At 40.6% G+C, this 26,978-nt stretch overlaps 1 protein-coding gene across 3 annotated transcripts in view; it reads right to left on the bottom strand.

The window, feature by feature from the left end:
* The window catches only part of SCAF8 (SR-related CTD associated factor 8), a 171,644-nt gene that overhangs the window by 66,084 nt on the left and 78,582 nt on the right, over nt 1–26,978 (bottom strand). Inside the window, exon 21 of one of the 3 annotated variants that reach the window (XM_072856061.1) lies at nt 3,627–4,759. The exons of the other annotated variants lie outside the window; for them this stretch is intronic. The gene's annotated coding sequence lies outside the window, so the exon portion shown is untranslated. Of the gene's footprint in view, nt 1–3,626; nt 4,760–26,978 lie in introns of those variants that run through there. 3 annotated transcript variants of the gene reach the window in all.

Raw genomic sequence — 26,978 nt, forward strand, 5'->3', positions numbered from 1 at the left:
CAATAGGGAGCCTTGGTATGCAGAACTGGTGTGAACAGCACATTCTCCATTTTCAGTGCTGCTTTGCAATTTTCTGGCTTTACCAGTTCATTGTTTAAGTTTGTGAGAGAGTGCCTGGCTACCTTTCCTCTTTAACCTAAGTAATCACATGGGAAGTTCTTCTTACAGATGGGGTTTTCCCACTCAGGTTCGCTGTCGGCCTTTATGAGCCCTCTGTTTATTCTGCCCACCGCTTCAACTTCCAGTTCTGCTCTGGGGTTTAAGAAAACAGTGACATCTGGGAAATAAACTCGTAACTGACGGTGAGTATTTCATTAGCTCTGCACCTCATATCCGACACTTGGAGCGGCTGCACGTGGCCACCTATGGAGGGTCTTATGCAGAGCCCAGTGACACACCACAGAAACTCTCCTTCTTTGTAATGTAGCCAGGAGCGTGCTCACTCCCTCTGACTTCATCAGCAAAGACTAACTTCAAAACCAGACATGACCTCAAGAGCATCATTTATCGTTAGGAGGGAAAGGTGCCAGCCAAACCAGCCAAGAAGACAGCCTTGAAACTGGTGAAGAACTGACCCAACACAAAGTATGAAGATGACCCTTCACAGCAATTCCCAGGAGGCAGCATATGGAGTAATACAACCCAATTGTTTCTTGCAAGATGGAGAGGGGACAGGTACAGAGCTCCTGCAGAAGCTGAGGTGAAGTGAAGCTGCTGACAGAGGGGCTCTCTTTGCATAGAAGGAAAATACAACAGGGGGTGAGAAAAATCACGCTAATAACTTTTTAAGATGTTGGCTTCCTTACAAGGTTACCATTTGTTTTGGTTATTGTTGATTGCAGCGCAGCAACTTCTTGTGAAATATCAGTGAAGTTACTTAGCTCTCCAGTGACTTGGGATAAGCTCTCCAGGCTTATCTACTTATACATTAGAATAAAATGTACGCTGCCTGGAAACTTCTGTGAGACTCCCTTATTTAGTATTTGACAAGTATTTGGAGATTTCAGGATGAAGGTTGCAACAGAGAATTTAAAAAGTAAGATAGATAATACTTTATGAAATATGGATGTAGTTTCTCAAAAACTTGGGCTTTTTTGAGTAATAACTAACAAACAAATGACAATTTGATAGCCAGCCTTGTATGAATTGTATGAATCAACAGCAGCATGTACACACACACATAGTTCAAAAACAAGGCAATGTACCTGTAAGGAATCTAAAGCAAGCTGACATTTGTAAAAGCCCATGCTATCACAGCAATGCGGGCTGGCAGTAGGAACAGAACTGCAGTCGAAGGTAAGATTTAGTGTGGTCAGCCGTAGCAGAGACTTGCTCATACTTTGTCACCAAAATCCCAGCTGTGACCTGAAGAGTCAAGTGTTTCTTAGATGTCTAATACCCGAACAATGCTGGACAAAAGGTCTCTAAACCTACTATTTATTTCAGGTCTGGGCCCTGAACAGATGTTCTTATTCTTGGAATGGATTATTGTCTGCTAAGGAAATATCTTAAGACCATCTTATTTGAATGTGAACTACATATTCCCATATTACATTCAGTCAGCAAAACCAACACTCATGCCTGCTAAGCCACATAGTCCACATTAAGTATTTGTTCTAATTGTGCAAATATTGAATTGCTCCAAGTCATCAAAGTCAGCTAATACTGTTTGCACTACCCCGATTCAGATGTTTAAAGTTGCCAGACAATAATGACTTTTGAAACTTCCATTTGAAGCTGACTGACGAGTCGGGTGCACCACAGGTCTCTCCATATTCATGTCCCCTCACAAAGAAGGACTTCTCCAGATGCAGAGGGAGAGCACGCGGAGGCTTCTCAAAGGGGGATTCATCCAAAGAACAAAAAGCTCCAACCTCTGCCCTTACCAGAGTGCCAGGAGGTTTGCCTGTTTTGTTGTGTTTTGGTTTTTAATCACTCCTTCGACAGATGGGCAACAGTCACACAACTTGTCAGAAAAGTTCACCCAACAGGACGGTCAAGCTTCCAGCAGCCTCTGGTATGGCACAGACAAAAAGGTGTTTCTCTAAAACAGGCCCTGCTCTCGGGGCAAGTAGTTTTGACATTCAAACTCAAATGGTGCCATGGTCAAGCTCAAGCATCTACAGTTCTGGTGGGTCCAGCTGGCCACATACTGAGCATGTACCTCATTAATAGCTAAAGGTCTGCTAGCACAGGAGACTTACACTGCTCTGGTATTGCTATGGCATACAGCTTTCATTTCTGTTTTTCTGAAAAAGTTTTGATCTTCAGAGTAATTTGAATGGCAAGAATGTATTCCTTTCACGGGAATGTGTTTTTCTCGTACCTCAAATACTGCCACTGACAGGTAATTCTAAAGGTGTTATTATTTTTTTTTCTATGGATTTAATTCGTTTCCAGTGCTCTATTTTCTTTGCAGTGTCACTGAATGAAGGAATACTTCTTAGCCGTAAGAAAGCAATGTGCTTAAATAGAAAGTTTAGGTAATAAGATTAGTTAATTAACAGCTAGAGGGACCTGAAGGCATGGTTCCTCCTTCAGCGTAAGCTGACCTAAAACTAAACTGCTGATAAAAAGGTCTTTGTTCCCACCCTCTTCCTGGTGTCAGAGCTGGCACCTGGTGTAAGAGCTAACTCTTACACGGGGACGTTTTCAGTCAGACCAGGAAGCCTCGTAGGTGTGCAGCTCTTCGAGGGTGGTAGTGGGCAGGGGCAGAAAGGGGAGACAGGACTTCCCCCTGTGAGCAGGAGCACAGCCTTAGCTTAGCTTAAATTGATCAGGAAACTGCACCGAGACGCTGTTGTCTGACCCCATTCATGCTTAAATGCACTGGTATGGACTTCAGAGCAGTGAGCACTCTGCCATCTGTATGCAACTACGTAAGATGCAGGATAACGGTGATGCCCGACTAAGAGGTTTCAAAGGTCAGGGATGCTCTGTTGACATGAACTCGGATGTTTGCTATAAGCTAACCATAGCGTCAGTGGGACAAAACCCTGCCTATTAATGCAGCATGGCTAGGCTAGCCTTGTCAGGACCACATTAATTTTTGAAATGCAATGTGCAGCCTTTGCTCACACAAACTGAATTCTACATGAAGAACATTTTTATAGTTTAAAATTTTGTCTTTGAAGAAGAAAATAAGAAGGAGGAAGGAAAAAGAGTCTAACTGGCTTTTAAACTCTGATGTACATATGTTCAGCACAATGTATCACACACACAGCAAATCACAGCCAGGTTAGACTCAGCTTTTCTGCAGCTTTTTCCTCCCATACCTTTCCAGGATTACTAATTAATAGAGTCCACATGTCAAATACTTTAGTATGGCCTTAAATCCGGGATGCAAAGAGCCTAATCTTATTGCCCTGGGGCCTCGTGCGCAAATTGAATTTAAGCATCACTATTGATTTGATAACTTTTTGTATCCCTCTGCCCTTTAACCTGTTGTAAATAATGCTACAAAGGAGAACAAGGTCCAACCATACAAATACCTTCCTCTCTAACATTTTTTGCGAAATCTTCTAAACAGTGATCAGCAATAAGCAGGATTCCAATCAAAGACTTGCAGATACAACATAAAAGTAGAGAAAATGATGAGAAACAAAATTTTGAATTTAGATCTTTATTATACAGGCCCAAAGCTGTGGTCACCATGCAGTTACACCGTAATGGGAATGATCTTGCTGAAAGGATCTCACTAAACAAATGTAAAGAGACCACAGACTACAGCATTCCAAATAACTGGCACTTTAATTTTTGAAAGAGCAAAAATAAATAAAGGAATGGCAAGGACGTCCTTTTCACATATGGGGGGACATATACATATTCCTTCTTTTCTATAGCTATTCAAGAGACAAAATTAGCAAATACTGCCCGAAAACGCAGACCTTTCATGTGAGGGCTCTGATAACTTAGCTGTTTCTCTCCCCTTGGCTATAAGATCAAACACACATTCGGATAGGTGCATATGCCAAAAAAGAAACGCAATGTATTTTTTTTTTATTTCATTTCGACTTCCTGCCCTTTCCTCCTCCTTTCAGGACACTAGCAGGAAGTAATTGGAGACATCTAGTCAAATAAAAGCCCTGGAACTTTTCCCTTCTAGTTTTTCATGATACTCTCATAATTTAAGGATTCATCACGAATCTAAAAAGGTTCAGGTACCTCAGAAGGAATTCATCATCTCTGGAATACAGATAGCCACAGTGAAGAGCTGCACATAGACTGCACACATAGTGTTATGTAAAAGTGGTTATCTTTAAAAAAACAAATAATTTTTTAAAATTTGTAGATCAAAACAAAGCATGTCTTACTCCCTACAGGATTTTCTTGCAACCTGTTCTTCAATTATTTGCACTAGGAGATGCTACAAACGGTATTGGTTACAATATACAGTCCACTGTCATCTTCTGGTCCAGCAGAAGAACCTGTCTCTCCGATGGACGCAAAACTGTTCATCTGAGCAGATCATCCTCAACAGCACAAATATGGTCTAGAAACTCATAGAGTTTATGGTTTTAATTTATAAAATTAAACCTGCCCCAGACAGGTAATACTGGTATGTAAGTTTGCCATCCCTGGGTTCTGTCAGAAACGGGGTACTGAGGTGCTCAGAGCCGTCTCAGTCTGCAGCGCTGGGATCCTTCTGGCACTTCAGACCCAAGATGCGATGTGATGCACGCTAGAACACGGGCGCACTTCTCACTTAACTCTGCAGAGCCCGGGACATGGTAAGCTGCCAGAACCTCCTTCATCTTGCCTGTTGACAAAAGGAACAATAACTAGTCATCACTGGTTGCTGGAGCGCAATTCCAATTTTTAAAAAGGCCTATAAATGAGACTTTTTTTTTTTACCAGGCAATAGCAAATGTTTCATAAATAACAGATTTGGGATAAAGTTTACAGTCCCTCTGTTAGCCACAGGATGCTTATGAGGGAGAAAGGTGTCTTATACTGCATGGTTCCTAAAATATTATCCAGGATTAAACATACCATGATTTAAAAAATATTCTTAATTTTCCCTTTCAGTGTCCAGTAGCTTAGTACTTTAAAATCTTCATTAAAATATTATCTCTGTAAAGAATAATTTTTTATAGCAGATTTTCTGGCTAAAAGTGCTGTATTGTCTCTCACACACACTGTACACAAGATACAGTGTAAACAATTTAAAGGATTAATAAATAATTAACGAGTAAGAATCCAACAGATTAATAAGTGCCTTATGTAAGTTTGGTGTAGAACTCTCTCTAACACATATTGGTCATGTCCATTATGTATTGATAACAACTATTAATCATAACGACTGTAAGGCCTTCATAAATGACTCATTGAATGGGCTTCACAAAACCGAGGCTGAGAAAAGACCAGTAGGTTATCTACTCTGATTTCCTGCCACTTATAATTTTTCCAGGTAGTCCTCTGTAACGTCCAGGCACTTGGGTTCTCAGAAAACCAAACTTTTAGTATCACAGACTGAAAAAAGGAAAGACCAAGAATACGCCTCCAATACATACTTGCTGCAGAATAGGTAGGAGAGGCAGAGGTACCTCTGGAAGGTGATTCACCCACTCCTTAGGTAATCTCTAAAAGGTGTCCATCTTTTTTAAATGGACTGTAAGTAGACTAAAGACCAAGCTTTCTTATGGCTAGAATTGAGTGCTTTGTACCCTACCACAGGTATCTGACTATGTTCACCTATTTATTTCACAAAGACCATTCACAAAGCCATCAGACCCTAGTAATTTTCAATCAACACTGACACGGGCAAAATTAGAAAAAGTATAATAGCTTCAATCTAATGTAAATACAGAAGTCATGCAATAAATTCCAGAACTAATATTAAGTTTTTTGTTACATACCCTGAAATTTTGTGGAGATATCCAAAGTACTTTTTGCATGTATAATTATTAATTATCCTTATCATTATCACATAGATAGAAATCACTAAAGAAATAGGGCTAGCAGGTAATTTGAGAGATCGCTTTGCCCACCCCTGACCTATGCCATGCCCGCTGATGTTTGTCTAACCTATTTTTAAACATCTGCAAGGCTGAAGTTTCCATGAATTCACCCTAAATAACCTATTCCAGGGCTCCACTCTTCCTTGCCACTTACATTTTTTTCCTAATGCTTATATAAATCATCCTTGTTGAGATCTAGGCCCATTATTGCTTTCCTGTACCGACAGCACACGTGGCAGCTAAATCCCTTCCTCTTTAGAGTCACCCATTGCTATATGAAGGCTGCTATCATGTCTTCCTTTCCTCCTCTCATCTCTAAACAACCCTTCAGCCTTTCCTTGACAGCCCAAGTGTTTTAGATCTTTGAGCTCAGTTTGCTTTCTTGTTGGATCCTGCCTGAGCTGCAGTTCCCGCAAGTGGGTAAAGCTCTTCCACTGAGGCCTTATCAGTGCTGAGTAGAGCAAAATAATTACATTTTATGCTTTAATACTCCCCTTCCTATAGCCCACAATAGCGCTGGCCTTGTTTGCAGTAGCACAGCATCACTGGTGCATGTTCAGCTTGGGATCATTACGACACTGGGTCTTTTCTGCAGAACTGCTGCTTGGCCAGTTGTTTCCCATCTGTATGTATGTGCAGCTGATTATGTTGAGCTGTATGTACAGTTCTGCATTTGGTCTAATTTAACTGCTGGAAAGCTGGTATTTTCGAGGCTAGTCTGCTACTTTATCAAGGTCATTTTATATTGCCTTGCTTCCAACATGCTTGTTCTGCTCTATGAATTTATTAAGTGCACTCTCTAACCTTTCATCCAAGCTGTCAGTGAGAATACTGAATAGTACCAGAACAAGGAAAAATGCTTGCAGAACTGCACTTGATGGTGTATCATTGAGAACTACTCTCTGTGTATGGTTTCCAAATCATTTATGCACTCACATTATAATAATTAATTCTAGCCCAGTTTCCCTTGCACACGTGAGAATAACAACTGAAATATTTTGCCATACAGTATCTACCAAAAAAGCGGATAATACTAGTAAACACCTTTTAAAATGAAGTATTGCATACACTTCGAAAACAAAAGCATTATGGAGAGAAGATTTCAAGTGAGAATTCAGTCTTGCTGACAACTGATTTTACATCCATATAGCTACTTTTATGAAGTATGTGCTCTACTGGAGTATTGTTCAATTTAGGCTTAACGGAAGTCTTTCACAGCCTCTTAAAATTTAGTTTTGTTCAATGGAAACCTCCACTGAGAAAGCAACAAAGACATACCACTACAATACCTCCTTGGAAATAAATCAGTTGCACAGCTTCACAAGACTCCAAGCCGCAAAATTACTATTTATCTTGCATAAGTTCTTGACCAGAAACAAACTGAATGAGGACTGCTAACACCAACAGGACTGATCATACTGGGCCTTTCAAAGAAAGGATTACCACTTACATTAATCTTTATGGAGATACAAGCCCATTCCACAAATACAGGAGGCACAGATCACTCTTCTTACCTAATTTGGGTTATTTGGCAGACCTTTTCTACTTCTCACTCTATGATATATTCTGTTTATGCTATCTGAGCTACTCACAAAAGTGAAATAACTCACTTCCTGAGGCAGAGACAGAGCCCCCAGTTCTTTCCCAATGATGTACAATATTGTATTTTCAGTTCTGGACTGGAAGAATTGGAGGCCAGCAGAAGTTCAAATACAAACTAGTCAGTAAATACAACACAAAGCTCACCTTCAATTAACAAGAAATTTGATTCAATTTGATATTTAGGAATATATCTCATTGGATTTCCAGTGAAAAGAAGAGAGAGACTGGCTTTCCGCTGAAAAATACGTGGTTACAGAGAGACAGCAGCATAAAGAGTACACACAAATACTTTCGACTTTCTCCAGTGGAAAAGAAGGAAATAGGAGAAGGAAGGACGGGCCAGCCAGTCTGACCCAGGACTGCTCACGACGTATCAGCCCACTGTCTGACTGCCGAGGCAGAGGATTCCCACAAAAAAACTTGCTTGTTATGGGAAGTCAAAAGTCCTGAGGCTGAGATAAACCAGATGCCTGTGCCTCTCTGAGAACAACTGTAGGGATTTTAAATTATAAGAATTTAAGAGACTTCACCGAGAATCATAGACATCCAGATACCAAAATTACCTTCATCTTTTTGTCAGAGTCAGGGCTAGGATTTCTGACCTTTCCTCGGATCAAGACTTTTGCTAACAGTGGAAGGGAAAGACAGACAAACTGCTCAGTCAGAAACACAGCTGAGAGAAAACCCAGGCAGCAGCTCACTCAGGAGCAGAAGAGCTGATACCCTGTTGACATGGAAAGATGTACATGTCATGGCGACTTCTCTCTTAAAAGGTCATCATCGTTCTCTTTGCAATCCAGAAACAAAATCTGCTCAGCTTGTCTGCTTTGCAGGCAAGGAAAGGTGAACTGCTAAGGGGTGAACCCTGCCTTCTGTGCACTGGCATCACGACACAGTCATCTCCTGGCTGTGGGGGGACAAGGGGGACTGCACCATCCTGCTCGGTGGTTGAACTGTCCCCCCTCTGTGTGGATATGCAGATCTTGCCTATGATATGGGAATGGGCTGCATGTGTTTTGAAGAGCCCTGAGCTCTAACACATGGACAGGATACTGCTGTGTTCCTCCATGACCACTGAAACCTGCATATGAGGTCACCTGAGTGAGTTTTCCAACCCAGAAACACAGATCTGATGATACCCCTCTGGAGAAAAGGGAGGAAGAGGAGAGGCATTTGCCTGTTGGCAGTGGGTGGGTCCTGCCACCACAGCGGGATGTGTCTCACAGACCCAGAGAATCACAGAATCGTATAGGTTGGAAAAGACCTTTAAGATCGAGTCCAACCGTAAACCTAACACTACCAAGACCACCACTACACCATGTCCCTAAGCACCTCATCCAAACGTCTTTTAAATACCTCCAGGGATGGCGACTCAACCACTTCCCTGGGCAGCCTGTTCCAATGCTTGATAACCCTTTCAGTGAAGTACAATTTCCTAATATCCAGTCTAAACCTCCCCTGGCGCAACTTGAGGCCATTTCCTCTTGTCCTATCACTTGTCACCTGGGAGAAGAGACCGACCCCCGCCTCTCTACAACCTCCTTTCAGGTAGGTGTAGAGAGCAATAAGGTCTCCCCTCAGCCTCCGCTTCTCCAGGCTAAACAACCCCAGTTCCCTCAGCCGCTCCTCATCAGACTTCTGCTCTAGACCTCACGCTAACCAGCTCTCTTCCTAACTCAGGTTTTCGACACCTCGCGCATGGGCAAGAAATCACTCTCCAGAGCAACTTGAGAGTCTGTGTGTAGTACGGGCGTGCGTGCTTGTGTCTTCTTACGCCTCAAACAACGTGCAGGGGAGCAGCTCCAGTCCTGTGGAATGGGGTAGGTACCTCACCTGGGCTGGGTACCCAAGGATGGGACTCAAGTTATCTATGCTTAGGTGTCTAGTGCCTTTTCAGATGCTCTAAAGGTTTCCTGCCTCACTAGCATGGGAATCATCAGGACATCTTTAACGGCACTAGACACTACTGTTTAGGCAAGCAAACCCATGATAAATGTAATGTACCCAGCCAGAGTTATCTAGAGCCAGTCAATGATGGGAGGAGAATTTGTCCCACGCTTGCCTAAGTGTCTGACACAAGTGGCAGGAGCAGCCGTGAGAGGTGTGTGGGTGTCCCACCCCCACTATTTAGCACTCGCTCTATACTACAGAGACAAACCAGTCAGCTTTGCAGTGGAAATGTTTTGCAAGGGTAAAGTTAAGTGAGATGAGTCCCACACATTTTTTTCAAAAGCAGAAATAGGAGTCTGTATATAAAACAGTATAACGTTAGTGTATTGATTGATGGAGGGAAAACTAGTAACATTCAGTGTAATTAAGACTGAAGTTACCAAATAGAGATCAATAGCAAATGCAAAATTTTTCCTGATGTTAGCAAGCAGCATAAAACCTACATAACTTAATTCACTTTAAATTTCAGTGAAAGTTTATGGGTAGAGAGTAGACCCTGTCCTGTTATGGACGGGGTACTGTAGGACTCTGTTATGAAGCCTGTGTCCCTGATGTTAGAGAAGACTCTATCAAAGTAATAATAATATTTGGAACATCATGTGATCTTGTATATTTTGATGTCATATCTAAACAGGCACTAGGAAATTTGAAAATTATGATGGCGTTTTATATGACTCAATCTGGGGGGGGGGTGTGGAAAAAAAAGAGTAGTGATGTTCAATATCTGAATTGCTGTATTGTTTCTGTACCTATATTACAAAGAGATTATCATAGTTGATTTTTTTTTAACAAATTAACAGGCAAACATTAAGCAGAAGTGTTAGAATATATCTAAGAGTCTTGATATCATAAGAGGAAGCTACAATGTGCTAAATTCAAATTACACTTAATTACAATGGATAACAAAATCTCTAAGCTTTTAAAGAATTTATTTAGATATATATTTTAAAACTAAGAGGAATCTGCCAGTTTAACAATCTCATGAAACAGTTTAAAATATAAGAAAATTCTCGCCTAGACAGAAATAGTAGTATATACCATTCTTTAAAACAGTTTAAAATCACTAGAAATAATCCTATGTAACATGCTAAAAAAATCTGTTTAATTTTAAAAACTTTTCTGCATTGAATGTGGTGGTGTATGTGGTATCAGTTAGAAATGAACAGAATGCAGTGGCATCCTGCATTCTGTAGTTCAGATCAGATTAGGGCACCAGGTGATAATCCAGTTGCCAGTCCTCCAAAATACAGTCTGGGACCCAGTAACATTTTATGGGAGTGGGCGAGCTCTGCACTGGAGGGGGAATTCCACAGCCTTGCAGCAGTTTCCCTGGTGTATGACTGAAAATGCATGTACTGCACTGCACAAGCCAAAAACTGCAGCCACCTCTGACCTCTTAACTTTCTTCCCCTCCTTTCAAGTAATCTATGCCTGGTTTTTTTTCACTCCATATGTATCTTCCTTCAGCAAGAATTCTGCAGTCCAAACTATATCCTCATTGCAGCTGTGCAAACTGTGGCCAAACTCAGTCCTTCACTTTATCAAATACAGTGTTGTCAGCTCTGGAGAGTTTCTTGTGAGCTCCATGATGTGATGTTTTTCTGTAAAGCTTCTTCTGAAGAGAGCTGCTCATGTCATGATGTGAGTTTTCATCTTTTCGTTTATTTTTGTATGCTCATAGATGCAAAGAAAAGGTGCAAAATGTGATTTTAAGTGCTGATATGCTCAGAAGAGGCTGAGAAAAACAGAAGGCAAAATAAAAGGGATTTCCAGAGCCTTGATTTTAAGATTTCAAGATTTTAAATCCAGCCTTACAATTTTTAAAGCCACAATTTTTGAATGTTTGACATTTGCAAGACAAGAAATATCCATATCTGCTGTCTGCCAGCTTTGCAGGCGGAAGCAGTTATCCTGCTCGGCATTGCCATGAGGGAGACAAAGATTTATGTTCGGTTTGGGGTATATCTACACAGTTACGTGACTGAATCTTGACCACAAGCCAACTCTTGACATACTTGCTAGAACACTCCATCCACACTCAAGCCAAACAGTGCTCATCGGGGTGGCTACAGTACAGCAGAGGGTGTGAGCTGGAAACTGCAAACAACACTTCAAGGTGTTAACGAAGAGCAGCCTTGATCTCTCCTTGGCTGGGCTTGACTGCAGGAATGCTTCTGGCTTGCTTCAAGGCAAAGACATATCCATAAACACAGCAGGGGCAGTTCAAGTGAACGCTTTTGCGCCGCGCTGAAGCAGCGAGGATGGGCTCACAGACTTGGGCGGCACTGAAAGCCAGTATGCATGGCGAGAGCAGCCCCACCACACTGCCATACGTCCCATGGGAGAGCTGGGAGCCAACACCATGACTGCTCCCGTGCTGCGTCAGTCCTGTGGGATAAGCCTTAAACTAACCTGGACCTCTTCGCCTTGCAGGAGCCAGGGCAGCCTACGGGTGGCTGTTACTGATTTGGGGAGCTGCTTGCTGCCAGGGTCCAGGTGAATGTAGTTTGTTCCAAACTGCTGCTTTCCCCTGGCGTGAGCCACCGGGGAGGGGGAGTGTTCACCGCTGGCACCTCTCTCGCCTGACAGGCAGGTTGGGTGCCGCTGCCTCCCACTTGTGGGGCTGTTGCGTTCCCGTAACTGGTCACACTGGGACAAAGTAGATAAAAAGTTATTGCACAATCACTGAGTATCAGCTGGAATCAGCTAACAAATTGTTTGCCAGCAGCACAGAGCAGCTAACCCATACTGTCTCAAAGCAGTAACTGATGGTTGGGCTTCCAACAACGTGGAGGAAGCAAGCTGAAATCCAAATCAGCATCCCTACCCTGAAATGGACTTGAAGCTCTTACACCTCTCTCAGCGTTTGTCACTGCTGTATCACACCGATGGCTTGCGGAGATCCTGAGACAACCAACAAACCTAGATTTTTCTTCTCTCTCACAGTTGTCGTCTTACTTTTTTACTATTGCCTCCCACCTCACTGAATACCTACAAGCAGCTGGTTCCCGAAGGCAATCTCAGGAACACACAAAACCATCCATAGTCCTTTGCTATGTGGAACAGGAGGGGTACAAAGTAGGGGAACAGGAGACAGAAAGGTCTCAGCATGCAGGCTTCTCCTACTCCTTTCCATTAACGGGCCAAGCTCTATCCTAAGAGTTGGGGTTTTTTATCTTTTTTAACATCTTTTTGCTTACTGTGCCAGAAATTCATTGCTCTGATGGCTAGAATCTTTTTTTCTAATTTGCAGCTTACATTTATTCATGACTAATTTATATCCCTGAGGTTTGTGTCTACAATAAGCAGATTTTCTCTTTTTTCGGGTGTGTGCTACTTGAAGGCAGTTAGAGAGAACATGATCGCAGTCTCTTTCCCAGGCTTCCTTTTACTAGGTTAAGTCAATATCTTTTAGCATCCTCTTGCCTCTTAGTTTTCCTGTTCTTTCCCTAGCTTGCCTCTGAGTCTCTTCCAGTTTGATTTAATCTTCCTTGAACGTGGGTGATGAGACGTACATATTTTATCCTACAAAGGCCTTCTATAAAGGCACTGATAACTTCACTATCTCTGCTGGAGGTACCTTGCTTGATATGTACTAAGATAGCATTTTACCTTTTTTTACACAGCTGTATTACACCAATGGCTCAGAGACATCTCACAACTAATAAACATACTTTGTTTTTTTCCCTCATTTTACTGTCTCCAAAAAGTGTGTTTATTTCTCCAGAAACTGTGTTTATTTCTTTAAATTCCTGACTTTATATTTGTACTATTAAATTTCATCCCAGTCTTTCAGCATCTCCTTTGGATGAAAGGTACTCATCTGCAGTTATCTGCTAGGGTTTTACCAGTCTGCAGAATGAATGTGTTTGCTGTGTCTGCATGCTCCTCTGCTGTCTAAGAATTGTGTCTTCTCCCTGGCTTTAGCTGCGCAGCAGAGACCATCAGCTTCCTCCCCACATGCCCTTCGCAGTTCTACTCTGCAGTGGAAATACCATTTCCAACAGCTGCAGTGCAGGAATTGTCTCCCTGGTGAATTAGAAAAGTATGAATAGCCATGAAAGGTGAAGCTTGCAACCTAGAGCTTCTCTTAAAGATCCTGAAAATTGCATGAGTTGCTTCAGTCTACATCTAAATATATTTATTTATATTTGGCTTTAAGTAATGCCTTAAATAACTTTAGTTTAGGTACAAGTTATCTGTCATTACTTGTGGTTTCTCTGTCACCTTAGCTGCTATTGATCAGAAAGCCAATAATTCTAGTGCTGATTCTGTTTGGTCGGGCCTAGCGCTAAAAATATTTTGGCACCTTTAATTCAAATTTATAAATTATGTAAACAGAATGCCTCTTACTCCCATACTCCTGTTAGTCTACAAATGCCTCTGTATCGATGGTAGATCTGTCCAGCGTTAAATAAGCAGAAGATACTCTTCCTGCAGGTCATTTTCTTTCAGATCATTAACTCTGTTTTCTAGTCAACTGTCTCTCTGCAAGTTCTAAAAAAATTGATTGAATCGATATTGGTGTTACCGCGCATCCATTTCAGTTATTCCAATCAAATACCACAACATATAAAAAACGCCTCAGATAATCACTATGGGACGACAGAGCTTCAGGGCATAGGCAAGGCTCATGCACCTATTGAAGACTGTTGACCACTATTATACCAGCTATGGTCTCTCAGCAACTTACTATTAAATCCACACTGGAGGTTTAACTGGATGAACTGTTCAATAGGGTTTTTTTCTACATTCACTTGTATTACATTTTAGAATGCCTAAATCTAGCTCTTTGGGAAAAAAAAAATAAATCTTTAATATCCCTAATAAAAAACAACTGAGATAGCTCTGTATAAATAATTCTGATAATTAGCAAAATACTTAAGTAAACAGTATTATTCACACTACTGCAAGAACCAAAAGAAATCTTAATGGAGAAGACAAGAGAATTTATTATTTTACCAGCTACTGAGCCCACCTTTCTCTTCTAAAATACAGACCCAGGCACTCTTCACGTCAACACAGAAACATCTCTATCACCACTGTCCTTCTTCATTAAGTCTGACAAACAAAGACTTCGATCTGTTTTTAAACAATGGTAGTTGCATTTGATTGATAGCACTGCTTTTAAAATGATCCCTTTTGCACATGCCCACTTCTAAAATCTTGTGAAGTTTCAAAGTTGTCAGGCATTCAATATTAGGTACTTTAGCTTTTTCAAGCATACTATTGTCAGTAGACACAATTTTTTCAGAAATGGGAAAATTAAAATCAAATTCAACTTTAGTCATGCAGAGACAATGATTTTTTTCTAAAAAAGACTCTCACTAGAGCCAGAGTCTTTGTTCCTCAGCTCCATCACAGACCACCCAATCTACAGAAAGTTATCCATCAGCTCCAGTCAGCGGAGGAACACAGCCTGCTCTGGATGCCAAGGGTCTCCCGAGAGCAACACAACCAAATTCATATCATTCCTGTTCACCAAAGGACTTAAACCAGAAATATTCTTGCTAATTACTATAATCTTTTCTTACTGTAACTACCACCAGCATTTCTGAAGAGATTTGATATTATGCAAAGCATGAAAATATATCAACAAGTTAGTTGAGGCAGAGGAAGATAAAGAAACTTCAGAGGATAGTTGGTTTCCAATCAGATTAAGCTGTCAAGAACACTAAATTAAAAAATAATCTGAAGACCCTTATTTTACCTTGAAGACATATTTTTGTTTCTTCTTTTGAATAAAAATTCAGCACAAAGGAAAATTCCTTTACTGTAAGCAAAGCTTTTAGTGAATAAAACAAGGCAGTGCAATAGGTGTTTAAGATGTACTACAAAGAACAATCTATCTCAATGCCAAAATAGCTTCTTTTAAAAAAAACAGAAGTAAAATTAACTTTATTAACTTTATTTAACAGTAATTAACTTATTAACTGTTAGGCCATGCTCTTTGGCTCATATCGCTAATAGAAAAATCTTGCTATCAGTATTTCATTAGTAATTCTGCTATTATAAAATGAACCAGTATATATTTTTTCTCTAATAGTAGAACATGCTTCTGCAGTGATAGAAATAGTTTGAAAAACATACGTACTGCGGAGAACACATCTGACAAGAGGTAAATATGTACAATATAATGGAGATAACTGAGAGAGAAGGCTTAATAAATCCAAAGAAAACTTTATCACCATAGCTACTTTAATTATTGAATTCCTAGATATGTGGGGATAAGATTGGTGAAACATAATATTCAGCTAAAATATATACTTATTTCTTGAACAGCTTCAGCCCAGGAAAATTGAGTCTGGTGCCTTTAAATACAACTTCTTTGGAGATTCCTAAGAATGTAGAGGACTTTCCAAAAGTGTCATTTGTAAAGTTTTTTTGTGAGTGCAGTGCTGCCAAATATTTTTACCACTAAAGAAATGCTATTTCAGCTGCATTTGAGCAGAGTAATAGTGGTAGCTAATGGCCTATTCAGTTAATCATAGTTATTCACTCCCTGGAAATGCCTCAGAATATAATAAATGTTTTGTTTTCTTTGTGGACTCTTAAATTACAGGCATTATATACTACACATGATGTATAACCTATCAGTACGAATACAAACTGAATCCAAAACCACTCCCCTAAAGTAATTCTAATATTTGGAGCCTCCAAAGAAAGAAAAATGCTGTTGTTACCCACAGAGCTACTGAAATAGCGCTGATAGCAGGGTAAGAAATGGCTATAAAGAAAGTTCTGGTTTGTGCTGGTTTTGGCTGGGGTAGAGTTAATTTTCTTCATAGTAGCTAGGATGGGGCTATGTTTTGGATTTGTGCTGGAAACAGCGTTGGTAATACAGTGATGTTTTAGTTACTGCTGAGCAGGGCTTACACAGAGTCAAGGCCTTTCCTGCTCCTCACCCCACCCCACCAGCGAGTAGGCTGGGGGGGCACAAGAAGCTGTGAGGGGACACAGCTGGGACAGCTGACCCCAGCTGACCAAAGGGCTATTCCATACCATATGGCGTCATGCTCAGCATAGAAAACTGGGGAAGAAGAAGGAAGGGAGGACGTTTGGAGCGATGGCGTTTGTCTTCCCAAGTCACCATTACACGTGATGGGGCCCTGCTTTCCTGGAGATGGCTGAACACCTGCCTGCCCATGGGAAGTAGTGAATTAATGCCTTGTTTTGCTTTGCTTGCACGCACAGCTTTTGCTTTCCCTATTAAACTGTCTTTATCTCAACCCATGAGTTTTCTCACTTTTACTCTTCTGATTCTCTCCCCCATCCCACCAGGAGGGAGTGAGCGAGTGGCTGTGTGGGGCTTGGTTGCCAGCTGGGGTGAAACCATGACATGGTTTAACTAAAATGCAGCTATTTGTCATCTATTTACAGAGGTCTGAAATAAATATTACAGAACATTTTTTAAACAAAGAAAACAAGAAACATGCTCAAACAGCTGAATTGCATACATCCTTTCCTAAAGGAAAAAAAGGCTGCAGATGTGGAGTTGCAGTTTGGTCCATGAGAGACAGATCAACCATAAAATTTTCACTCTGAGACCAATACTCTCATTGCGTGTTCTACCAATATAGAATTTATCTTGTTCACCTTTTTTTTTACATTCATATAGGTTGTAGAAGTCCCAGTCAGACTTAACTCTGTTTTGTCCTCTGCTCAAGGAAGATTATATTTATTATGCTGCATGTTGACTACCTGTCACAAGGGTAAGGTTGTGGCTGGTTATACCTCATCTCGTTGTGGTTGCCATTATACTGATGAGGCACAGCACCCCTTGTAGTTTCTTCAGGAAGACTCTTCCAGACATATTTTAAAAAGCTGCAGAATACGCTTTAAAAAAATGTTAGGCTTCCAAGGTCAGAGCAGGCTGTGTTTTTTAGTTGCAATTGCTTTGCAGAAAGGATCAGATTACTAGCTCATAAAAATATTCCCCTGGCTACTTCAAGGAGTGAAGAAAACCTCTGAAACAGTCTTCTGTTGGCTTCCTGGATGGAAGAACTCCTCCATGAAAGCACGCAAAAACTCAGAAGGCTTCCAAAATTAGAATAGGGACAAAGTTTGGTATGAAACACCTCTTTTATTTCTCCTGGAGAAAAAGATACTCAGGTATTTGCTGAAGAAGTAATCTGGCAGGCCATAAAGTGGTAAAAGACATTGCACAGGTGGTGGTGTTCTAGCTTTAACTTTGCTTTTGTAGAAGAACTGTTAAGAATTTAGTGATGAAAAGAAAATCAAATGAAAGTGATTACAAACTGTGAGATTTCATGATTCCTATGAAAGGAAGAGCAGACAACTGCTAGGGGAGTGCAGGGAATGCAGCCACAGCCAGCTCCAGGGACTAAACCAGGACGCCCCCAGGCAAAGACAATCCAAGGGGGGAAGAGTTCAGATGAGAGGGCAAGTTTACAGAAGGGCAGTGCTCAAGTCAGTAAATTAACCCAGTGCAAGATAAGAGAGCCGTACACTATAGCAGGAGATATTTAATTACTGTAAAGCCCCAAAGGAGTAATTTAAAAGGTTTTGGTAAGTACACGTGGCTTAGCATGTTGGGAGAACTGCGAAGAATTAACCATGCAAAGGCACAGGGACAAGCAAGAATATGAAATATAAGACAAAAGCCTGCAAATGTGTTAGAAAAACAAATGCAGCATAGAACAACCTCGCTAGTTCAAAATAAGCTCTGCCTGAGAGAATACTGCTACCATCACCTGGAGCTCCACACAGGCTAATTTAACATCTGAGTGTTGCCTTTGGTCATTGCAACATGACGAGCAGAGCAAAGTTTGACTATGTCCTACAACATAACTGCTGCTTGCTCACCAGGAAGCGGGCACAACCAGACAAAGACCTTTCATCAAGTTTCTCAAAACAAGCTAGTTGTAATTCTGATGCTTCGTGTATTTCAGGATCTGTACTTTGTTGATAAAAAAGAGATTTGTAAAATCTGATGTGATATAAAATTGGGTAAGGTTGCAAGCAGTTTACAAGACTGGATTAGAATTCACCATGATAGCAGTAATTTGGATAAATATTCTCAAATTAATGCATTAGATCCACAAAGAGAAGTGCAAATTACCATAGAAGGATAATTCAAGTGCATGAGTATAGAAAGGAGACTTGCTAGGCAACTGTACTGCAAAAAGGATCTGCAGGGGAATTATAGCGGTCTATAAGCAAATTATAAATCAGGATGATATCTAGTCGCAGAAAAAGGAAGCCTGATATATATATTCATAGTAATACTGTAAACAAATCAAGTAATTATTCTTCCCCTACCAGCAGTGGCAAGGCCCTGACTGCATTACTGTGTCCAGCTCTGCCTACTGGGCTGTTGGAGGAAGGAGACAGTTGGAGGGAGTCCAGGTAAAAGCCACAAAAAATGGTAACAGATATAAAACAAGGGAAGGTTGAAAGAATTAGAATGTTTAGTCTAGAACAAGCAAAGACTAAGAGAAGACATGATAACATATTTAAAATATGTAAAAGTTTGTTATGGGAAGAGGATGGTGACTAATTGTTCTCCACTTCTATCATGCATAAGACAAGACGACTTATGCAGTTGTGGAGAAAGGCTTTCTAACACAAGGACGATCAGCCCGGCAGCAGGTTATCTATAGGTATTACATGTAATGCTGTCACAGGAAGCAATGGGAGCAGTTGAGGCAAACACCTGTCAAGATGAGGAGAGATATGCTCGATCCTCCCTGAAAGCAGGTGAACAGCCCAGGTGATCCTGCGTGAGATCCTGTCCAGCCTTATGCCTCATGCTTGGCCACAGAAACAAAGGCACAGATCAAAGCTTTTCATGAGAGAGACTAAATACCACAATGTGCACGACTCTCATTTGTCTCAAGATGCTTGCCAGGAAGGACGGGGCCTGAGGGATGGCTCTCCCAAATCCATTTAGCTAATTAGTTCAATTGGCTGGAAGTAGCAGAGAGCACCCGCTCAGTCACCGCTGCACACTCTTTTACTTGTTTAACATGCTCATGCCCAGGCATACCTTTATTTACTCCACCTTTGCTGCCAACAGCCCTTTTCACTGGTTTATAGGGACTGATACGGAGTAATTAGGTATAGACCGCTGTGCGGCCATTGGAGAAATGAGTTGAACAGGCTTTAAAAGAAACGGGCAGGGCTGAGGCTGTAGCAACGCCTGGCAGGGACCAGGCTGGTCACGAAGGTGGTAGCCTAGAGAAGGCAAATGGCGTGCAGAGGAAAAGGGGTGACGCGCCAAGAGCTTGCGCCGTGGAGATTCCCGCTACGGGGCCACAGCTGGCGACCACCGGTGCCGAAGGCTCCGCCGGGGCGGGCGAGCTGCTCTGCTGTGCCAGGCCAGTGTGCCGCAGGGGCCGGCTGCCCCAGCCACCAGCGGGGTTGCGGTTCATGGCTAGTTGGGAAAACAGGATCAGAAACCCCAGTACGACAGGGAGAGGGGAGGACAGCCCTCCTTGGGGCAACAGAGGGGGTGAGGCCCTCGAGTTTTGCCGCCTGTAGAAGAGTCTGAGGAGTAAAGATCAGGGGAAAAGAGTGTGAAAGGTCCCATCCCCTCACAGAGGGGTGAGCCCGAGCATGCAGGCCCTCACACTGGCTTCGCCCTGTACACCGGTGGATTCACAACAGGTCTCTTACTACTAGTATTATTTACTTTGTTGTTAAGAAGCGTAGAATTGAAGTTAACAGGGATTTTCCAAAATGAATCCATGTGTAAGCTGGCGAGCGGGGCTGATCGATTCACAGAGGAAGAGGCTGCATGGCCAGAGGCGCTGTTGGGGTACGTGTGCGGGTACTGCGCGGTGCTGCCAGGCCCCTCCACGGGTTTTCCCTGTACGACAGTCACAGATGCTGTGCCTGACTACAGCGCGTCTGGCGTAAAGCGCCCTGCCTCCATTTGAAGCCTTCCCGGTGGAGCAAATCCATTTTCCAAACTACAGCGTGTGCAATCAAAGCGCAGAGCGAAACATTTCCACTTTTCTTGTCAGTGTTTTAACCTTAAACTTTAACCTTTTAGGTTAAAGTTAACCTAAACTTTAGGTTAAAGTGTTTTAACCTTTTAACCTAAATTATCTACAAAAACAAGCTACTCTCTCTTAAAAAAAATAAATAAAATAAAATGGAGAGCAATGCAAACATAGCCAAAAGTCTGCTCTTACGCTTGATCACTTGTAAAGACTGGATAACGTGCTGTGTACGCTGAAACTTTCTCCTCACATGACAACACAGACTATAGCTCTTGCCCTGGGAAAATCAAGTTCATGGATAAATGGGATTAAACGGATCCTGGCAATTACTTAGTTGTTCTTTCTACTTTCCTGTCAAGCCTAACAGCTTTCTGAAAAACTTCCTCAGGTTAGAATAAAAAAGTAAGTTCATACTTCAACCGTTTTTAATGATGTTTTACATGATTTTCCTGGTATGATGTCAAAATTACTGTAATTACATTAGTTTTTACTTACAAATGTAGACAACTAAGGAGACTGTACAGTTTACAGAAATTCAGATTTGAATGTTTTAATGGTCCCTGCAGGGAAAAAAAAAAACAATATAAAAGAAACAGTACAATACTGATACAGAAATGTTTGCAATGCAACATCCTGATTACCCTCTATTCCTTTTCAAATGTACTGAGGTAACATTAATATTTGATAGCCTAACGTCCTTTAAAATTCATTGAAACTTAACAGTTGTTTTCACCCTTAACCACTTCTGGGGGGTACACCTGTAATTCTAGAAATGACCAACAAAGCAACGCTCATAAGAATAATTTCCTCCTTTGATTCCTCAGTCACTCGAGAGCCTCTGCAGACCGCATTTGCATGGGTAATGATGACTCATGAAGAAGAATAATTCTGAAGGTGAGTTCTCTGTAATATGATGTCGCTAAGTGGGACATCATCAATTTCCAGAAAATGCCTGCTTTTCTTCATTTTGTAAGACTGCCCTATTGGGCATCTACTTCAGTCTCTCCACTGAATGCCAGCACCAGCTAAATGCTATGAAGGTAGTAAATACTCCTCTTTCTGCTATGTATCACATCATCTTTAGGTTGCTGCAAGTCGAACAATTGTTACAGACATTTATGGTGGCATAAACGCTGAAGAAACTATGCTAACTAGGGACTGAGGATACAGAAAAGAAACATGAGCTTCCAAGGACAGAAACGTTGCCCATAACTTCCCAAATTACATTAAAGCATCCTTGTCTTTCTTAAAACAGTTCAGTCAGAATCTCCCTGAAAGCATACAGGATGTTAAATAAGAAGGCATCACAAAACTTCCCATTACCAGTAGTGGCAGTAGGGACCAAGTCTGTTCCTAGCACTTCTGTTACGAAACCTAACACACGCATGCAAAACAGTTCCTCAGCTAAAAGATCACACTCAAAACAGATTTGAGAAGAAAAAGAGAAAGAATTTCTCTTTCAGAGAAAGAATTGAAAAAAGGAAATACTGCCATCATCCCTTTATCATGAATGGAAAACCAAGACACTAAAACATGAAGCAATTCGTTCAGTATCACACTGAAAGCCTACAGTAAGCCACGTGAGAGCTTAACTTTAGAGCACTCGATCCAGCTCCCATTAAACTATAATTCATATAATGGATAACATTCCTATGAATTAGAGATATATATAAGACAGGGTGTCAACACAGACAGAAATGCCTGATTCCCCTGACTTTTCTGAAATCATATCGTTGACGTGTTTAAATGAGAGCCCCAGATCCCCTCCAACAAGAAACAAAGTGGGGATGCTTCTCATCTGAAATGGGGAGTGTATAGCATGGAAACAGGAGCATGTTCATCAAAATACTCAGGTGATGACATACAGTAAGAAGGAAAAAAATAAAGATGCAATGAGGGATCAAGGTTTATGGAAGTTAATATTGTACTTTCCTCTGAAGAAGAAGGAAGAAGGAATTTACAGAAAATCAGCAGGCACTCTAACTACCACCACAAAATTCCGTATTTTGTGACTTTACTGGTTTATTTCACAAATATCTTAGCATGAGAGCTTGAAAGATAAAATAGCACATTTGTATAACTGGCCATGATTCAAAAAGAATACAGCCTTTTTCAGCATTGTACTTCAACTATTTCAAGTTAAAATCTTTGGACACAAAGTTAAGTACTGGTTTAAGTGCCTTGAGAAATGAAGTGATGGTACATGCAAGAGCTGGGCAGTTCTAGAATAAAGGGAAGCTTGAACATAAGAGACATTACACTTTGTGGGAAGAGACAGGAAAATCCAACATGAAAGACTATGTAAGGGCATATTTATAAACATGCACAGAATGCTTATTCTAGGATTCTAGGATTAGAAATCCTAGACAGGCTGATTTCAGCACAACTACCAGAAACTATCAAACATTTTGATTCAAAATCTGCTTTTACTTCCCAGGTGCAATTCCATCGGGATTTACACCCACCTGCTGGGGAACAAAATTTGTGTCTTTGAAAACTTGTGATTTTATACTGTGCTCTGTATCACACTCAGGATGAGCAGATGCCTCAAAGGAAAGGAACTATGGACTTGCATAACCTCTGAGACTGAAATTATTTTATCTTTAGTGCTGAAGGCCAGACTGCCATGTCTCGTAATTGATTAGTTTTCATAGATATAAAATTATAAGCTAAAGAAACCTGATAAAGGTAGAAGCATTTGTTTCCTGTGCTGAAAAAAAGATTTTTCAAGAGCAAAGAATAAAATAGCATTTTCATATCCTGCAAAGCAAAAATAATCTATTATTTTTTTTTAATGTGATGACACATTGATTTTTGGAGGCAGCTATAATGCAGCTTTATTTTGTATAGCAACTTCCATACAAATCATGTCTTTGTTTGAGTCTTCTTTTGTTTAAACAGTGCAGTAATTCAGTAATACAGTTTCAAAGTTCATATAAAATAAAAGCAGATGAGACAAATTAAGGATGCGTAGCTATTTACATCTATATCCTGACTGTCCAACAGGGACATAAAAGTGCTGTAAATTTTAGTCTGTTTAAAAGAGTCAAGCTAAATATCATACTGGACTAAAAGCAGTCAGACACCAGGAAGACCGTAATTAAAACTTCAAGGATCTTGGCGACGAGATATTTATTCAGACAATACCCAGGCTTATGGACACTCATTTGTAGATATTAAAATATGGTTTAAGACGCATAAATAAAACATCACTAAAATCTGTCTCAGTTAAAAATCTTGCAGCCTGGAAAACATACTTGCTTTATGAAAACCTAATTAAAAGCCAAGGAAGGTATCATATCTCACAGTGCTAATGAAAAATCTACCTTCTGCTTCTATCGAAAATGTGAAGTGTCGCTGAAAGCAGATGGGAGGAAGGAGACTCTCAAGGAATGATTTGTGAAAGATAACACACAGAGTATTTCAGAGGATTAAACTCCTCTATGTGAAATATTTTGAAATTTGCCAAAGGTTACTCCATCATGTAAGAGCTCGCTGGTGGGAGAGTAGTTTCTATATAACATTTTCCTAACTTTTAATATGAAACTAAGGGTAATCAACCCAGTTTCATGAAATGTCAGGTTTTTTAAAAATTTGAATAGCATTGCACATTCTAGCACAGAAAAAATGCTTTCATTAGAAAAACAAAACAAAACAATCTCACAAGCTCATCTACCTTGAACCACGATGTCAGGAAAACAGAAACCTGGGAAACAGAAACACGAACTGAACGAAAGGACAAACTAGTGGTGTGTTTTAAGATACTAGACTTTAAAACTTGTCACTGCTTTATCAATCATGCTTACACCAAGTAAGCAAATGATCAAGATTACGTAAGTATTGTTTTTAAACTCATCTTTCATTTTTTACAAGTGTTGTTTACATTATTTTCTGTTTCTCCATATTTGCCTTATTTGTCCCTTTTCATGTAGGCACTACAGCAACTATGCACTCACATGTGCATAAATTTAAGCACATAAGAAACTCCAGTTATTCTAATCAGACTAGTCACATTTTATGTGCTTTGCTGGATTAGTATCTCGATTCTTAAATTTCATATTAATCATAAAAAGGAGTGGTTAAAACAAACAGCACAATCAATGGGGGAAGCGGTTCAATCCACTTTTCAAAGTATTAATGAGAAATCAAAGGCATTTATTATTGTAACAGTGAAAGCACTGCTGAGTGTTTAAATGAGCACTCTCACAGCTGATCATATCTCCAATGGACATATTCCAATTTATTATTTTTATGCTATCTCTTTTTGTCAGCATTGCCCTTCAACCTCTTCAAACGTGGTTTGATCCCGAAAACTGTCAAGGATGAAGTGAAAGTGTACAAAAGGCGGCAGGAGAGCTTTAAATTACATACCATATTTAAGTAATGTTTAATTATTGCTTTCAGATGGTCACTATTGAAACCTTAGATGCACAAAGCAACTGTGCAATCAATAGCTACCAAAACAACATCCATCCCATCTGCCATCAGCTTACACATAAAAGGAGAAAACATGCTATCTGCTCTATAAGAGCAGCATAATTTGAACTGGCAGGAACTGGTCCTAAGTTTTCTTAAATGCATTGACCTGCCCCCTGACAAGGAATAGTCTAATAATTTTCAAACCATCTTTACTAGAGAAGAATCTAATCTAACCGGAAATACTTCATTTTGACTAAATTCTACCGCAAGGTTATTTTCCTATCTACCTGTTTATATACACAGGCAGTATATTTTTTTCCCATTAGTAAAACTAACTTTATACTCTCTTGAAATGAGTGTGGACAGGTACTGATCATGAGGCAGAGGTGACAGCTTGGACTCAGCTCCCCGTCTGGTTTGAAGGGTGCTTTCCTCACCCTCGCAAAGGGCTTGCTGAGCAGGAGGAGCATCTGCTCCTGACACCAGAGCTGACAGCCCTGTGTGTCACAGGAAATTACCGACTGCTTCATTTGACATCAAGCAGGAGATTGGGAAATAGGTGAGGTAGAGATCTCACCAGTCCAGGAACAATTTCTATCATAACTAAGCCTTGTTCTCCGTAGTGATCTCTGCGTTAATGTAAGCGAACGTCTCTAGTTGTGTCGGTGTTGAATATTTAAGATATGCTTTAGAATAACAATTTTTTGTTAGGGATATAGAACATGCCTGGAGCAACGATGGGGAACTGTGATGCCCTGATAACCATGAAACCCCCAGTAATGCAGACCCTCTTCTGTGTCAGTTCCTTTCATGCTTTCACACGCAAGCTCAAATTGCAGAATAACAGTGTAAAATACAAATGTTTTATAGAAGACGTACATAGTTCCTGCTCTCAAAACCTCATCCGTTTTGTAGGCAGTAAAAAGTTTGCCATGCTGAAGATTGAGAACTGGATATAACAATAAGTAATTTTGTTGACTCCTTCTAAATGATACTATGATTTCTCCTGGGTCTCTCAGATTTTTATAAGCGTCTTAAAAGAAAGATAGGAGGGCTGTAAAATAAAATGAGAAGCAGCAGTTTTTTCAAGGTTTGTCAAGTTGCCGGGAGAGCTGTTTCTCAGCAGGATGAGTCTGAGATTTTGTGTTTCAAAGGAACTCCTTTGGGAAACATCACCTTCCTGGGGCTTTGTTACAGGCATGCCCACTGGTGGATGAGCAGCAGTAGGGGGGGTGGCTCATAACCTAGTAACATGAGCATGTGAAAAAAGAAGTATTTTCCTGATACCTGAAGTATCTTTAAGAAAGCTGACCTTTGGAAACAGATACTATTCACTGAGCAGTACACCCTCCCCTGGAAAAGCCCAGGGAAAGCTTGCACTTTGCTCTGACAGGCATGAGAACTTTCTGCACCCACATCTACTTGGCCAGCAAAGAGGTGGACAGATGACTTACTCATTCCTTCCCACCCCACTGCTCTGGCAACTTGCACTTTCCCAGGACAGCCCACATATCAAACACGGGTGACAGAGCTGCTGAGCAGCCATATCCACAGCATGGGCACATGGAGCAGGAAAATAGCCACCGGGCCGCAGGTGCCCATCCTGGTGCTGTGGTCTGACGTGGGGCCAGGGAACCTCACGTCTAGCACTTACAGTGGCAGTGCAAAACATGGAAAAGTAAAATTACCTTTAGAAAGACTGTTTAAGTTGAAATTATATTAATTTTTGGTTTTAAGTTATTTAAATAAGCAAAAAAGAAGAGTATTTTGATAATTTATTTAATCTTGTTTCCATTTGTATTTTTTGTGGTTTGTTTGTTTTTTTTTTTTTTTTCCTGTAGCTAGGTTTACTCTTATTAAAATAACCACCTGAACATACTGATTTGGAATTAAATAGAACCATTATACTTTTTGCTGAGAGGATATAGTATATCAACATATTTTTTCTAGCAATGATATAGTTTCATACATATTCAGATCTTGATTTCTTAGATATAAGAGAATTATACTATATATCTTATTTTCAAGGTGATCATTTTTAGTTATCTTCAATTCTCACCCTTTGCATCTATGTACAGTC

The sequence above is a fragment of the Ciconia boyciana genome, chromosome 3, assembly GCF_034638445.1.
Source record: "Ciconia boyciana chromosome 3, ASM3463844v1, whole genome shotgun sequence".
Classification (NCBI taxonomy): domain Eukaryota; kingdom Metazoa; phylum Chordata; class Aves; order Ciconiiformes; family Ciconiidae; genus Ciconia; species Ciconia boyciana.